This window comes from Spinacia oleracea, chromosome 6 (assembly GCF_020520425.1).
Source record: "Spinacia oleracea cultivar Varoflay chromosome 6, BTI_SOV_V1, whole genome shotgun sequence".
NCBI lineage: Eukaryota > Viridiplantae > Streptophyta > Magnoliopsida > Caryophyllales > Amaranthaceae > Spinacia > Spinacia oleracea.
The window spans coordinates 24,364,074-24,381,256 of NC_079492.1; positions in this window are offsets into that span (position 1 = coordinate 24,364,074).

Below are 17,183 nucleotides of genomic sequence, written 5' to 3' on the forward strand. Positions count from 1 at the left end.
TATGATCCCAAATTCTGCCAGATGAATTCAAATTACAATTCCTAATCTAAAGTATGTGCCAATAAACTTAGTCGTGTTTCAAATAATATCAATATTCCAATTTAATTAAACCAGCCATAATTCAAAAAAATCAACAATTAAAAGCAAATCAACCATTAAAAGCAAGAAATAAAACCCTAATTCAAAAAATCCAGACAAAGGTGAATCATACCAGGGAGAAAGAGACGAACTGATAGTGAGGAGATTAAGAAGGAGTGAACCTGGGTGCCGGTTATTGAAGAGGCGAATTACGAAGCAACAGATTCGTCATATGAGAACGAATAGCTAGGGTTGAAAATGGAAGGAGACAGTGAGTTTAACTAATCTAAAATAGCAAAATCAAGAACAAAACTACCGAAAACAATCGATTTTCACCTTCAAATGTATCAATGGTTCCATAGTTGGACTCCTTCTCAAAATCCTCGAATGTGGGCCTTCGATCACCATAAACTAACATCCTCTTGAAGAAGAACGGAGATTGACGATCTGGAAATCTAGGATGATGGAAGGAGAGAGGTGAAGGGGGAGGAGGAGATTGCAAAGATGAGAGCTAGGGTTTGTTGAAAATGGAAGGGGAAAAAGATCCCATAGTCGAGGAAAGAGAAAGGGGAAACAAAGACGATCAAATAAAGCAGATAGATGATGGAACACGTGGCATCATCCAACATCATGGAAAATTTAGTAATTAAGGTTGAAAGGTGGGGTAAAATCGGCACAACACTATTGCAGCAATAGTAAATTGAAGTTTGTGTTTTTTAAAGTGTTAGGATGAGCAAATATTTTTGCTCATTTTTTATACTTAACACAAATGAGCAAATATTTTTGCTCATTTTTAAAATTTATAATTTCGGGTTTGTTAGTACTTAATATTCAAAAAATTTGCTCATTATGTCTAACTAAGCAAATTTTATATTTTCATTCAAATATCCGTAGAATCTTCAATCAAAGTACCCACCTCTTTTTATCATTAACCAATCCACGTCCATATTATAGTACATATCTGACTAACCCAGATTCCAAAAAAAAATTATGCCTAGAACTTTATATTCTTTTTTTTTTCAAAATCTAATACTTGTATTATGAGAAATCACCTACGATATTAAAAATAGAATCTAACAAAAACCCAGAATTAATAACTAAAAAGTAACTATAAATTAAACAGAGAAATATCAACAAATCGTCTAAATTCTAAATTTCTAATACCAAGAAATTAAAACAAACAGATAGAGAGAGATGAATACGTTGCCTATGTAGGATTCGAACCTACATCATTGTGCAATCGCACAAAGCTCTAGCAATTGAGCTAATAGGCATAGCTTGCATGTTGGTACCAACACAATTTCAGTAAGAATATAGGTAACAAGAAATTTCACCTTCACTTGTAGCCAAGTTGTATACCAATTCTTCTGTCGACATGCGCTTTTCTCCAACCTCTAAAATTTCCACTTTGACAGGAGCAAAATCTCTAGCTGCTAGACATCTGGCAGCCTTGCAGCTCGCCTTACTCCATTTTCTTCCTTTTCGACCCACAACACCAACGATGGATATACTAAGTTCCAAAGTTTTTTCATGCATATCATCATCATCATTAACCATACGCATCTTTGTTCCACCAGCAGTAACACCCTTCCTCTTGTAGTCATCTTTAAACTTTCCCGAAGGCATTTTTGCAGGTTTAGGTGGGGCAATTACTGCTTGAGCAACCGTTGAATCAGTTGCTAATTTATTTGAGGCAAATTTGTCAACCAGAATAGGTCCTTTCTCTTTCACAGTCTGGTCCTTCCCATCAACTGTGGAGGACATTCCCACGTCCTTCAGTATAGGCTTCTTCGGCACTGGTGGAGGAGCCACAGAAGGTCTTGTCTACAACTGAACTAAATTGATTGCCCACTTTCCGATGCCTGAGAGCCTGAAGTTTGAGATTATTCTGCACAAACACAAAATCTTTAGCTTGATCTGATCCAAACCCGAGCTTTTACCTTACACAAAATTTTTGCTCATTTTTTATAGTTTATACAAATGAGCGAATATTTTTGCTCATTTATAAAATTTTAAAGTTCGGATTTGTTAATATTCAAAACTTTTGCTCATTGTGTCTAAATGAGAAAATATTTTAAAATACCAGATTACTTAACATTCAAAAAATTTGCTCATTTTTCATAAATGAGCAAATATTTTCGCTCATTTCTTATAGTTTATACAAATGAGCAAATATTTTTGTTAATTTTTAATATTCTAAAGTTCGTGTTTGTTAATATTAAAAACTTTTGCTCATTGTGTCTAAATGAGAAAATATTTTAAAATCTCAGATTACTTCACATTCAAAAAATTTTCTCATTTTTTTATTGTTTACACAAATGAGCAAATATTTTTGCTCATTTTTTAAAATTTAAAGTTCGGGTTTGTTAATATACAAAAATTTTGCTCATTTTGTCTAAATGAGCAAATATTTTAAAATATCAGATTATTTAACAGTCAAAAACATTTCTCATTTTTTATAGTTTACACAAATTAGCAAATATTTTTGCCCATTTTTAAAATTTAAAGTGCGGGTTCGTTAATATTCAAAATGTTTGCTCATTGTGTCTGAATGAGCAAATATTTTAAAATATTTGATTACTTAATATTCATAAAAATTTCTCATTTTTAATAGTTTACACAAATGAGAAAATATTTTTGCCATTTTTTTTAATTTTAAAGTTCATATTTGTTAACATTAAATTTTTTTGCTCATTTGTGTCTAAATGAGCAAATATTTTAAAATCTCAAGCTTACTTAACATCCAAAAAAATTACTTTAAATTCTTAAAGTAAGGATTCATTAATATTTAAAAATTTTGCTCATTTTTTAAACTTTAAAGTTCGGATTCGTTAATATTCAAAACTTTTGCACATTTTTTAAATAGAGTTGATTCAAAAGTAAAGAATAATCAAGTAGGAGAACTAATATCATAAAGAAAAATACAAATAGTTGCCTATGTAGGATTCGAACCTACATCATTGTGCAATTGCACAAAGCTTTACCAATTGAGCTAATATGCATTACTAACACTTGAAGAATTCTCGTCAATTCGGGAATACCTTCCAAAAGCCATGACCCCCTCAAGAACAGAAAATGCTTTCCTTAAGTATGATATTCACAACACTGTAAAAGGAAAGGAATAAATCAAACAAAAAACCACAGAAAAAGACTTATATTAGAGGAAATTCTTGCCACTCAAACTCCCATCACTAAATATTAAAGAATCAACATGTTAATCAGGTTTGGGGTTAATTGATTGATTCAAAATATCCATTTCCAATGACTAAATGGAATAAAAATACTGCAACCTATTGTAATCTTTGCATAAGGAGACTCCAACTAGTCAAGATTATATGCATTATTGAAAAAAAAAACATCCTAGCTAATGCAACAATTGTCTGCCTCGCTCCCATATCAGAACACTAGCTTCACCTTCTCATAATTGTCAGTCTGAAGCTGTTGAGTGATGATGCTAGACAAGAATCAACATGCAGAAGAGACTTAACTTTACTGAAATTCCTTTTATCAATATAGCTCCAGAGACCGATAACATATGCAGTAGACCTCCAAATCTGGTAACCAAAAATAAATAGCTCATTTGAACCAAATGAGCAAAGTGTTTTGCTCATTTGAACCAAATAAGCAAAGTGTTTCACTCATTTTAACCAAATGGTGTGCTCGAAGTTTAAATCCTGCATGTTCCTTCAGACTTTGGATTGCATAGAAGTGATGTTGTCTCTATAGTTACGTTCCTGCCCCACATCATCCCTTCCTGGCCTCAGAAAATCCTAGAGAAATAAAAGGAGTTAGAGAGATCGTTGATTAAACCAAAAATACGCTGTTAAGGAAAGATTTGGTTACCAGACTTGGAGAGAGATTGTACTAAATCATAGAATGGCTTGTAAATGTCGAAAATAATAAGGTTAAGGCCGGGGAGCGTCTTAGACAACTTATTGGCAGCAGCATTGAGATTCCTATTGAATCCTTGCGCGTCCGAGTTGGGCCTTGAAACACAACCACCCTGATGAAATCCAAAGAGATTGATGGTAGCAGGTACACAACCTAATGGGGGAAGTGAAGTTGCCCCAATCTTTCTTGCTCCTAATCCATACAGTTCTTGTGGGTCAACATTAAGTATCATTAGTTTGTCTGATTTGGTGATCTCCTTGGTATGCAATCAGTTGTCACATTATCCCAACTTATCATATCTACGATTTCTCTAATATAACTAAAAATCCATTAGAGTTCTGTTTCTTTTTAATTAGCTTAATATCTCGAATTAAACTTCATATAAATGAGCATGTGACCATTATATTAAGACGGAGAAAGTACTATAAGCCCACAGCTAAGCGGATGATACTTGGACAAGTAGCAATATAATTGACCTTATTGGTTTAAATAAACCCAAAAAACTTAGTATATGTACAGTTAACACAACTGTTATTTCCTGAAAACCCTTCATGTTAATGGATCTTTAGCTAGCAGACTCGACATATTTCCAGACATACCAACTTAAACCAACAACTAAAAGTGCCAAAAGGAAACTTTAAGATGCCTGTAGGCTGCAAGCTAAAGATCAGATTTACAGTTGTTTACAGGAAAACACATTTACATACATGAGCAAATCAGATTTATGAAATTTGCTCATGTATGTAGGCTCAAGCACTCGTTACTTTCTTACTTATGGCACCTAGCATGAATAAGCTATAGAGCGATATTCTCAGATGGATGGCTAAGCTATAGAGTACTAATGGTGAAGATTGTGCGGCCAGATTGTTAGCACAAAAGCCACATATTTTGTTGGCTTGTTTCTGATACAAGCTCCTTGTTTGCAGAACTTATTTCGTTTGTTAGTTTGTTATTTATTGCGTGACTGGTTTAGTTTTGTTATCTGAATAAAACTGTTAATTCTTTTGAAATATAAAGATACATCCACACACTATGTATCCAATTGTTCACAAATTCTTTCATGTCCGGTGTCAACAAAAAAAGTCGTTGATAACCTTCTTATCAGGTACATTGGATACAATTTGTAGAAGCAATTTCATTTATTCCCTCCCATATTTAGCATTTTCTGCTACCAAATCCTTTGAAGAGTATTTCCCAAACAACTTCACTAGATTTAATCAAACCATTCAACTTATTCCTAACTTTTAAGATAATCTAGTAAAACTTTGACAAATAAACTTTTGGTGAGTTTATGTGGGGGCTAAACAAGGAGTGTTAAGCAAGGAGCTAAGATTTCTTGCATTAGTAATAAGAACCAGAAGATTAAGGAGACACAAGCTTACAAAATAGGCTAGTATTCCATATATACGTACTATAAAGCACCACATGATTCATACACTATGAAATTTTCTCATAATTTAAATTGCTCATTTATGCAAAACATGAGCAAATTAGCAAAAGTTGTTCAAATTTGCTCAATGCTTAAACAAAAACACATACCATATTATATATTTGGATGAATGTGCAACATTTTGAGCTAAAATGCACTCCCTGTTTTGGTGCTTAAACCCCCACTTTACACAATCCAACAACAGAGCTTAAACCCCAACGAAATTCAACATGAGCAAATCCAAATTTAACAATTTCGCAATCAAAATTTACTAATTTCCTAATCAAAGTTTACTAATTTATTCAATTTTGCTATCAATTTGTAATTGGTTCAATAATTCCGAAAGCCTAATTTGGAAATTCAAAACTACTGAGTAATTGATTACAACAAAACAGAAGAAAATACCTTCATGCTAGTGAGTCGTTAACATCTTTTCAGAAATAATGCAATGTGAGAACCAGAATTAGGAGATACAATTGATTTTGAGAGGTATAATTTCCGCCATGGAAGAGAGCTCAACAAGCAAGGGAGAGAACCGCAGGAAGGAGCAGCGAAAATCGTGTTTTAATTCCTTTAATTGGGGTTCAGTTTTTCTTATTTTCACGTGCCATATCACAGCGTTTGGTTTTAGTTCGTTTGGACAGTGGATATAGCTTCTCATTCTTCTCATTTTAGTGATCTTCTCATTGGAGGGCCCTATATATATATATATATATATATATATATATATATATATATATATATATATATATATATATATATATATATATATATATATATATATATATATATATATATATATATATATATATATATATATATATATATATATACACACACACGAGCTAGTAAAAATATTTATTTATTTATTGGCACATATTATAAAAGAAAATATGTAAACCTAATAAGAAATAATTTGTGATAGTGAAAATGTATACACATGTAACTTATCATTACCCTTTAATAAGGTTACAAAATGAAACACTACCAAATTAGTCAACAAAGTAAAACCTCCTATGGAAATATCTACGCATTACATTCCAGAGACTAGTTATCCGTATGCCATGGGATTCAATCATCATACGTCTATGTTAATCCATTTCTTGACCAATATGCCTTCACGAATTTTTTTGGAGAAAGTAGAAAAATAAATTTTTCGCCTTCTTTTCTTCCAATTTGATTCATGAAATCAAACAGAACCTATAAAAATGAACAAAATGGAAACTTAAAGATAGAGGGTATATTTAATATACAAATAAACCGATATTGAGTTTAGAATTACAAATCAATCACAAGACACTTACGTAGTTGCATATGAACTTGGACCGTCCATCTCCTTAGTCTCATTTTCTGTGATATATAGCTTAAATGTCATGTATCTGTCATTCCACCTCTAATCCATAGAACTTTACTCCTTAAAATTCCAAAATATTGACTATATTAGTAAAGTCTTAGTTGAGTGCATAAAAAATAAGTTGTAAATATTTACACCACCTTTTGTCCAAAACTTGGGTAAAATAAAACCTTAAAAGTTTATACCATCACCTCACATTAGATATGGTCAAAATTGCAAGAAAGGGAAGGAACTTCCATAATTGATTAAATCCAATGTACTTCTATATATTTTATCTAAAGAAGGAGAAAAACTAAATCTTATAAAGCATAGGGAACTGCTGAATTCAACCAAGATTAATATGTGTTGTCTTTACTTCTCCATTTCAATCTTGTCCATATCTAGTCATTTATTTATCTAGATAAAATGTATATCTCACAAAAATATATCAATTTCAATTCATCTATCAAATCATTATAATCTACACGCTGTATGAGTACAAAATGTTTTGATGTTGAATGTGCCATCTTATGAAACATAAATATCCACCAATCACTAAAAGTTTAAACAAAGATCCATATAAAAGGATTTGATAAGTAATATACCACCAGTTGCTACGATAAATAACAATGATCCCTCATGTATATAATGTGATAATAACCAATTCAAGGACGGGGAAAATAGAAGGCAAGATGCACAAAAGAGAGGAAACCATGGGAAATTCGAACCCTACATTTCCTAGACACAAAGTTATTGCAACTCTCGACCGGATAGATTCAAGACTTCTTGATCCATTACAAATGCTCAATCTGAAAAGGCTTCACGGCCATTTGAGTTAAAATGAGAGTTAGTATATGAATCCCTTATCTTCTGGTGTAAAAGAGCCATAACAGAGCCTATGAATTTGGATGATTTCTTAGAGTTTATAAGAAATGTTAAAGAATTGAGACATAAATTTTGTAGTCATAAACTTGTATCTAATTATATAAAGAAAGGACTAGCCCTAAAGAGTTTATCTTATTACAAATATAACAACCAACCAGGAAGAACAACCTTCCGTAGAAATTTTCCATCATATATAAATGCAGTTCATTACCTTAATCGTCTAGAAAATCAAGCATGTAACTCCAATTCTAGGTAATGCATTAGCTCCGAATAGATTGATGTGAAAAAATAGAAAATCAAGTTAAAAATAAAGGCAAAGCTCCAAATTAAACTAACATTAAACTTTACTTCTCCAATGACTTTTTTCTTTCAGTTTAATTCTTCTCTTTTCCAAATTGATTCCTAGAACTAGGTCTAAAAATATCTAGAATGTTAAATTCCATAAATATTTCCGGCATCAACACACAATATATTTCCAATCAAACTCTAGAACAAGAAAAAGCACAATAACTATCCTAAACACAAAAAATAATTAAAAAGTCTGTAGTACCCTAAAGATTGAACGCAAACACAACCAAACCATAAAATTAACATTAAAATCCTGAAAATTGAAGTAGGTATTGGTACAATTACTTCATCGAAAATCAAACACTAACCAGTACGTCTTTAAGAATTGTTTGGAAGGAGAAAGAGTAACAATATCTTCGGATCAGCAAGTAACCACATTCAATTCTAGAAGCCCTATCATAGAAACCATTATTGAAAATATTTAACTACCCTAAATTTTGATAAATGACAAGAAACGAAATTGAAATATTGGGGGAAATTAAGAAAGGAACGACAAAAAATTAACCTTTAAAATATTTCTCATAACAGAAGAATTTTTCAACAAAAAATAGGTAGAATCCTTTCTCAACCTGTTCTATTTCGACAGATAACAAGGCTCGAACTGTTGGCTCCCTTTGTGTTAAATAGCTTGCTATTCCTCTTTAAAGGAAGAAGAAATGGAGAAGATTGAGTTGGAGGTCTAGATTTCGAGGCATGAAAAAACTAATTAGGGTTTCTCTCTCCTCTTCCTTTTCTCTCTCTTCAGGAACACGGGAACTCGATTATTTTGAAATTATTTGGGGAAAAAAATTTTGGGGTAGGTACGATTTTATACCCAGTTGGTGCGACAAGTTAGATTTTTTTTATTTAAAACATATGGCCGTTGCATTAGCCTTATCATGTCATAGACCGTTGTTGGAAACGTTGCATTAGCCCTCCTAATGCAACGACTCTGAAGGATTCGACCAAACCGTTGCATTAGCCTCACCTGTTGTAACCGTAACGAGACAACCGTTGCATGAAATACATTTACACCGTTGCATCTGATAAAAAATGTAGTAGTGTCATCTTGGGCTCTTTTGGTCCAGACATGATGTTGATACAAAAGGGGAATGTGTGCCCTAGCATCATGGGCGTGACCCTCTTCTGGATATGATGCACTGGTCCCATCCGCCGCCATGGGCGTCCTTCTCTCACATGGTAATTGGGAGTTTCATGCAAGCGAACTACCCTAAGTGCCCTTCCGTCACCGTATATCTCCTGAAAGGGCTGAGAAGTACGTAGTTCGTCTTCGCATTCCCTGGTTTCTAGTGCACTTGACTTGGATTGTCCTGACTCTAGGCCGACTTCATTAAAAGCTCTTGCAATCTCTTCTTGGAGGGTGTATGTATTGTAGCTGCATCTGCCACTCTGCAGTGATCGATGTCCAGCCGAAGGTCGTGTAGCATCTGTTGCAAGGAGCTTACTGAAGTAGGCCGGCTTACCGTTGCATGACAGGTACCACAACTCCACGTTCCTTTTTCTGCGCGTACCTTCAGTTGTAGGCTGGAAATCTGCCATGATACTGTACCTCCCCACTGACGGTGCCAAATGATGTGGGAACTTTCGTTGGTGCTGACGTGTCACTCTTTCCACGGAGGTATCAGGTATGCGCTGGCACAATCTTCGTACAACCTTTGGATCTAGGCTATTTATAAGACTAGGGTTTTAGGGATTTGTTCCAAAACTCTAGTTGTCTGATTGGTTAGCCTTGAAGATGAGGACACGTGTCCTTAACAGATTTGGAGATAGAGGAGTTGAGTGGGTCGTTTAGTATTTGGGCCTCTTCTTGTCTTGGGCCATTCTTACCTTGTAATCCAATTACAAGGTTTGTAATACAAATCAAGAGTGTATAACACTTGGTAGGGTAGGTGTCACATGTCTCGTTACGATTAATTCAAGGTGGACAAGCCTTTTTAACCACATCAGTAAATTAGTAATTTTTCACGTCAAAAAACTAGAATAAAACAAAGTGTAAAGAATATTACGAAGCGGACTAAAACAAAAAGTGTAAATGTTATTTTAAAACGGAGGTAGGACAAAATATGAAGTAACATTTTATATCTATAGTAGTATTTAGCTTGTATAACTAATACACAGTAATTTATTTGTCAGTCTTATGGATTTAAAGGTTGAAAATGAGGTATGCGGCCAGAAAGCCAAAAGTTAAAACATTAGGTGCAATTAGAATTGATCCCTTTTATTTGCTATCCAAATACTACGTACGTCGTTGGTCTTTCTTAACAACCACGAAAAGGAAGTTTGATGAACTAGGATGTTTGTAACTCTTCGCACACATAATGCATTTATGCATGTACTCAAGTTTCTTTCAATCAACCCCAAACACACACACACCCCCTATCCCCACAAAAACTCAATCCACAGGAATCATTTTATTAGAGAACAACGACCAATATGTTTTAAATTGAGTTCATGTCATTATCACCATAATAAACTAAATAATTGCTAGTAAGTAAAATTTCCATTAGTTTAGACACGTCACCTATGTTCATCTAAAGCTAGGCTAGCAAACACATTCAATTTACAACCAAACAAAATTATATCTTGCGCGTAGACCTGTAAACAGGTCCGTCGGAAGCGCTTATTAATAAATTATTTTCTCATTCTAGTAAATTTGGGTCGGTCATTTTTAAATTCGGATTTACAAATGTTGGTTAATGATCGGAGTTTGGGTTTTGGTCGATCTAACATGTAGAATTTTTTCAAAATGGGTATTATATTTTCATTAGTTAACGTAATAATTATAATCCTATCTCAATAAAATATACAAATTCACTACAAGAATTTGTATCTTTAACGACAACCTAATTACGACGGGTCAAAAATCCCGTCGCAAAAGCCTTTTGCGACGGGGCTAACAACTAAACAATGACGGGAATAACCGTCACAAATGTCTTTTACGACGGGTTTACGACAAATTTACGACGGGATTTCTATTAACGACGGTCCTCTTTTATGACGGGTTCGCGACAGGAAATCCCGTCGTTAATCAACGATTATTGGCCTTTCGCGACGAGATTTCCCGTCGTTAATAGTACCATTTCTTGTAGTGATTGTATGCACAAATTAACAGTGTTAAAGACAAGTTTATGGGCGTGTTCGGCGGTAGCGTTTCAGGTAGCAGATAGCGTTTTGACCTAGTTAAGACGCTACTTGTAAAACTTGTAAGTGTTTAGCCTGTTAGCTGTTTCGGTAGCGGTTAGCGGTAGATGCAGCGATTAAGTAGCTTTTGTCAAATATTAAAATTAGGCCATGTTCGGCAAAATTAGCGGTAGCGGGTAGCCGTTAGCGGTTGAGTAGCGGATAACGGGTAGAGTAGCGAGTAGCGGTGAACAGTAGCGGGTAACGGTTAGCTGTCAAAGTAGCGGCTAACTGATATGTGTGTTCGGTAAAAGTAGCGGTTGATATTCTAAAATAAAATAAAAGGTAGAATATTGTTTAAAATTTATTATAAATTTGTCAAAAGCTACCCTCTACCGTAAAAGCTACTAATGTTAACGTTTGTCAAAAGTTACCCTAACGCTACCTCTATCGCTAACCGCTAGCTAAACCGCTACCTTGTCAAACATTTACAAATTTTACAAGTAGCGTCTTGACTAGGTCAAAACGCTACCCGCTACCTCAAACACTACTGCCGAACACGCCCTTAGTAGGGTTTAAGGTAGCGGGTAGCGTTTGACAAATTTATATAAATAATATTATAGCTTTTATTTTAATATATAATATCAACCACTACCTTTACTGAACACTCATATTAGTTACCTGCTATTTTGACAGCTAACCGTTACCCCCTACTATTAACCGCCACGGGTTACTCTAACCTCTACCCGCTACTCAACTGCTAATCGCTGCCAGCTACCACTAATTATATCGAACATGGCCATAGTGAAATTCAGTCATTAACCCTTCTAAAAGCAACAACTATACATTTGGAATAATAAAATGACGTCCCTAACCATCAAATCCTTCCTTGAAAAAGTAATATTTCTCTTATGAATAGTGAATTAACGATTTGACCATGCTTTCTCTCTTTTATCTTCACCACGTTTGCTTTGTTGCGCGCTCTCTCTCTTTTCTTCTCTTCTCTTCTCTACACTGGAGCTCCTATAATGGCAATATCTTCATCTTCTTTCTCCACACAGCAAACCCTAAAATTCCTTCACTTCTCTCTCTTTCCTCTACCTTCTCCTTCCAAATTTTGCTCATCTACCTTCTCCTTATCCGAATCTTTGATGCTGCGCGTAGACGAGAAGTACGCGCAGTGGAATACTCTTGCACGGTATTAAATTTCTCAATCTTCTTCTTTAATGACGTGAAAATTAAATATCAACTTTCTATAAATTATTCAGATTTAGGGTTTTCGATTTGGGCTTGTAATCTTTTTGATGTTATGGGTGGTGTAGTTGACAACCTGATTTCCAATTGTTGTACTAAGTAATAACAAGAATGTGAATTGTCCGGAGTAGTACTGACAGAGTATACACTATCTGAATTGTCCGGAGTAGCTGTTGGTGCGGTCATAAAAATTCAAAAACGGGTTACCTTGAAGTTTTTCATTTTGTAGGTGGAATCCTTGAACGAATCCTCTATTTTCTTCTCTTTTTTCTTTCGTACTTTGTACTATGTAATAACAAGAATTTGAAAATATGTGATGTTTCAAAACTGCAGCAGCAATTTAAGCACTTCATTTAGAAGGCTTGATAGCAGAATGCACTTTGGACGCCAATCATCTGCCTCTCAAGGGTACTTTACGAGGTAGGCTATGCCTTGGGCACTGCACGTACTTTACTTTAGCCCGGGGCCTCTTTCTCACTCCAAGAAACTACTACCCTCGAATTTAAGTTAACTTCTCCAGTGACATCTTTCTATATTCTAGTGAAAACATGATTTATTCCAGGAGTATGTTCTGCTAAGTGGGTAAACGAGAAAATACTACTGCCCCTGAGTCACCTTTATTTTCTCGTCCTGCCTCTATACAACCACTCTTTTCTAGACCTGCTCGAGAGGAATTGAACTGTTTCGATAGTAGTGCAACTGAACCCGTTAAACAAGATAAGATGTTACCTAAATCAAAATGTCACACATCTACCACACCAAAAGAGAAGTAAAGAACTTGCACAAGACACACTTTTTCTTCTCCAATAAATGGTAAGACAAAATGCCACATATATGTTGTACTCCAGTTTAAAGTAGCAGACTATCAGACTGTTTTACTGCAATCATATTCATCTAGAGTCACATAAATCATTCTTAGTAATCAAGAAATTATATCATATGCTATGGTTTGAGTTATCCATAATCTGTCGTAGAAATAGGATGGTCGTCAAGGATAAACGTTATTGAATCCGAATCCAGCCATGTCGTCACAGTAGAACTTCCTGGTGTTGAGATCAATGATATAAGAGTGGAGATGGATGACAAAAAGTATGACATGATTAAAAAAACGTTTATGAAACTTTTCAAATATTCCTTTGTTGATTTCATTTTCATTAAAACCGGCTATTCTATTAATCTTTGTGTTATTGTAGTTTAATTGTGAGAGGTACACGCTCAATGAAGTGGTTAAAAGTAGCAGGTTGTTCAAACTATTCTGACAGGGCCACTTACCATAGGAGGGAAATCGTGCAATGACCATACCAGATCATATGGCCTCTTCCACCCGGTGCAAACAAGAAACAAGAATTTTGTGTCTGTAGAGAGCTTGGTAAATACATATCAATTTTAAGGCATGCGCACACTCTTACAATTCATCAGCATGTTCTCATGCACCTAATATAAATTTGATTTTTATTTTGATGCAAGGAGGAAATACTTATCAATAGTGGATGCTTTTCTTTGTATTGTGTTGTTGAATTCATAGTTTCTTATCTTTCACATTGATGACTTGCTTGCAGCTGCCGAACACTGAAGAGTATATCGAAGGTCAAAAGACTGGAGATCTTCATCAGGTTATCAAAGTTTTATTTCGATACTTACTGTTATTGCAAATGAAATTTCTTAGTAGATGATTGCACCTCTTGTCTTTTTAGCATGATAAAGTAAATTTTTTGCAACTATGACTTGTGCTTCTGCCACAAACTTCGTTCCTTAGAATTTAGAATATACAAAATCATTGTCCAACTGGTTGCACCTATTTAAATTGGTATAACCAGCTGGTTTTTGGGTGACTTGTTATACTTTTGAGCTTTGAGGGATTGGTTATATATGTAGGGAGGTGACATGGAGTGATTTCTTGTTTATTGAGAGGTGCCTTTCTGCACTCCTCATCCACAAATTGGGTGAGATTGGGATTGAGCTTATGATATTGGTGTTGTGATATGATGGTTTATAGAATAAATATTTGGCTGATTAGATTCGCTCATAACAGACTATGCCATCCATTCTTTCATGTGAACTTGTTGCTGAGTTTATTTAGTTTGCATGTTTCTCATTTTAGCCCCAAACTCCAGAATTTAACACCACCTTGTATTTCTAGGGTATTTTTTTTCTTAGGTGCAACAATGTCCTATATCTTCGAGGAGTTCCTGAAGACGAGGAGATAGAGGATGGTGTTAAAGACTGACATACAAGCTTTAGGATTGTTATATGTTTTAGATCTATCACTGCCAGCTCATGGGAGACAGATATATTTGGGCGTAGAAATTACTGGCTAGGATAGGTGTGATGTATGATATACAATTTACAGAGTGCGTATTATGTACAAGAATCGCTTAATATGGCGTAACAAAATATTCGTATGAGTTTTATAGAAATGGAAATGGTTACTTGGATGTGGTATTGTTATTGATTGTTATAAAGTCGGTTGAAGGGACTTGATCGGCGTCAAATATCCATACATCTAATATTACTTTTTGATCTTGTTCGTGAAAATGAGTTTGTTCGGATATTCATCTCTACTATTATGAGTTTGGAGATGAATACAAAAATAAATTACAGAGAACGGAGGAACGAAGAGTATGCGAAAGAGAAACAAAACCACAAGGATACATAAATGACATTTACAATCTCATACGTTTCTGTTACACATGCATATAAGGATAACCTCCATGACATATAGATATGTGTTGACTATGAGACTATTTTACAGAATTTCTAAACCACTAAAACATTGTCCTCCATATTTATAAGATAATAATGATAAAAAAAGAGCAAGAAAACATATTTTATTCATTTTTTCGTGTTTGATTTAGGAGACAAAAATTCATCATTTTTAACGATGGGCATCCGCGCGCGATAATGTGCGGTCCGGGTCCTAGTCTTAAAAAAGTAGTGCAATTCAATCTTAAGTAAGTCAAATAAAAATCATGTCACACCCAAGTACCCAACAATAGTAACAATAACTTGTTTATTTTTGGATTAATTTTTTTTTTTAAATTATGAAGTGAGTTTTCAAGTGTTTTTATAGAGGTTATATAGTTACCTTTACACAGTACATCATGAGTGATTTTGATTGAATAATCAATACCTAGTATTTAAAAAAGAAAATCATCTCCACGACATGTCATCTTCTTATTCTACCTTTTTCTTTGTTGTACCACGTGTCACCTACTTATTCTCCATTCCCGGATTGGCTTTGGTTGTTGTTAACTGTCCCTTGATTACCATCTTGCCCGTTTTTATCTTCTTCCCATTATTTCCTTGCAATTAAGCCTTCCCAATTTGATTTGTTACCCCCAATTCTCTCCCTTCCCACTTAATTCTTCAATTTTGATTTAATTCAATCCCTTAATCTCCTCCCTTCCCTAATAAAACATCAATTCTAAATTAAATGGCTGGAATTAAGGAGGTTTATGGAATCTAGGGGTGTTCATCGGTCCAAACCCGGACCGGACCGGACCGACCCGGACCGGACCGAAGACCGAAATTTGATAATTTGAGACCCAAAGACCGGACCGATTATGCTTGGACCGAACCCGGACCGGACCGATAAAATCGGTCCAAAATCCGGACCGGACCGATTTGGACCGGTTGTAGACCTTTTTCTATATATTTTTTATTTTTCTAAAAATTAAGGTAAAAAAAAATATATATATATAAAAAAATCAATTTTTTAAGGCCTTTTTTGGAAGCTAAAATAAAACATATCACAATATAATAATATTTACAACATATTAAAGGAGAGAATTAACTTTTTAAGTATTTTATATTATATTTTATTAACAAAAATCGGTCCGGTCCAAAATCGGGTTTTGGACCGGACCAGACCGGACCGGACCGAAGACCGGAAATTGATATTTCTCGACCCGATGACCGGACCGATTGTCTTCGGTCCGGTCTGGTCCGGTCTGGGTCGGTCCGGTCTGGTCCATTTTTCGGTCCAGACCAATTTTTGCACACCCCTAATGGAATCTACTTTGGCAACGGCTCATCCATTTCTTCTTCCTTTCACCAGTCCACCATTTCATTCAATTTTACGGATTATATATTTAATTCATTGTCAACTTTGGCCCAATGTCCCCTCTGTTTCTCCCTTTATCCCTTTTCATTATGTATCTTGCCTACCGTAGTTTTAGCATATGAAATTTCTAAATACTACCAGCGTAGATATAATCATAAATTCTAGATGATTTTATTTACAGACACGAGGGGGAAGAAATCATGTGCTGGTGCTAGGTTACTCAATCTGGCTGATTGGAACTGTGTATGTGTTCTATGGGTGTTTTAACAGAGGGGAAGAAATCAAGGTGATATATAGGTGGTCTTGATACTGGAATTGATGCAATGAATTCCATAATTTTGCATCATTTCTTTCTAAATTCCTGCTTAGTAACCTACTATGTGATAATATATTACTCAATCTTTATCATATAACTCTTTATTACACTCATATTTTTGTAACATATTGTCGATAATTGTATGTCATATGACTATACACCATACGTGTGACCAACTGGCCATCGTTAAGTTAATGAAAAGCAGTTGATCTTTAAAAAATACAATTGTGACAGGTTTGGCATCAATGTTTTACGGTATTCATAAGGTAATATTTTTTTATAAGAAAAATGAACCAGGTTAACTCTTCGATAGGGTAAACCTAACTGATAGGGCGATTTTCCGTTGTTGAAAAGAAAACCACCTAACCAAACAAAATTATAAACTCCTAACTAACCGGCTATATGGACTATAGCGGCAAGCATAGGGATCGTCCCGTAGAAACGGTGTGCATTGAGTCAAGACGTT